The following is a 1172-nucleotide window of genomic DNA, read 5'->3' as shown; positions in this document are numbered from 1 at the left end:
CCCACACTCATTGCACTTATAATGCCTTTCTGCTGTGAGAAAGCTCTGATCATAATGGAGGGCAGTGGTATTGGTAACAGGATTTCCACATTCTCTGCGCTCATAGGGCCTTTCTTCAGTGTGCAAAGCTTCATATTCACCTAGGCTGTTAATACTGCTAAAATCTTTCCCATATTCACTGTACTCATAATGCCTTTCTTCAGTGTGCAAAGCTTCATATTCACTTAGGCTGTTACTATTGCTAAAAGCTTTCCCATATTCACTGCACTGATAAGGCCTTTCTCCAGTGTGACCTTGCTGTAGAAGATAACAGCTAGAAAAGTTGGTAAAATATTTCCCACATTCAGAGCACACAAAACATCCACTTCTAACATTGACATCCTCTTCCTGAATAAACCTGTGGGTACAAGTAATGTCTTTCTTAGATTCTTTTGGGGCATAATAATTTTTTGTCCTTTGAAATGTCATGCCACGTGTCGAAACAGAATTTGGACGGTCTCTGGTCTGAGTAGCCTTTAGGTGGAGATGTCCTGATTCGGTAAGAACACCCTGCCCAACCTCCCCACATGTGAAACCATTTTGGGACCCATTGAAATTGCAGCTGTTTGCAAGTGAGATCCTGTTCACACCTCTAATGAAAGTCTCCTCCCTCACATGCCATTGGTGAATATTTACACTGAAGTAAAACCGTTTTGCACATGCCCCACACCTCAACATTATCTGTCCGTATTGTGTTCCCTGCAGCTCCATCACGTGGAAAATGTTTCCCAAGACTAGTCCACAACTCTCACAGGGGTGGCTCTTCTGGGAAGACAAAGGTAACTGGGGATTCCATGCCTGTGGAACTCTCACAAAAAAGTTCTGTTCAGTCGCTGCCTCCTCATTCTCTGCTCCACAGCAGCAACCTGAACAAAAGGAAACACTGGTAAAGTACATGTTCACCTTATGAAATCAGAATATCTTCACCACAAATGTTTACCTGTCATGACTAGGCCTGATTACATAGAAAGATTTTAAGGACCAGTGAGGAATACTCTGAGGAAACTGTTGTTATGCATATTGTGGCCCCAAAACTCAGTTGATGACGAAAAGCAAACCGTGAGAGGGACAGAAGCACAGGATGGGACACAAAGAGGAAGACTCTACTCATTTTTCCTGCACCAACGGCTGCT

The 1172-nt window shown here is 43.3% G+C and overlaps 1 pseudogene; it reads right to left on the bottom strand.

The window, feature by feature from the left end:
• Window positions 1–1109, bottom strand: part of LOC102763124 — a 2786-nt pseudogene extending 1677 nt beyond the window's left edge.
• Between the last annotated feature and the right edge of the window lie 63 nt (window positions 1110–1172).

Source organism: Myotis davidii, unplaced genomic scaffold (assembly GCF_000327345.1).
Source record: "Myotis davidii unplaced genomic scaffold, ASM32734v1 scaffold3444, whole genome shotgun sequence".
In the NCBI taxonomy this organism is placed as follows: Eukaryota; Metazoa; Chordata; class Mammalia; order Chiroptera; family Vespertilionidae; genus Myotis; species Myotis davidii.
The sequence above is the reverse complement of the archived record's forward strand: the minus strand, read 5'-3'. Positions and strand labels throughout refer to the sequence as shown.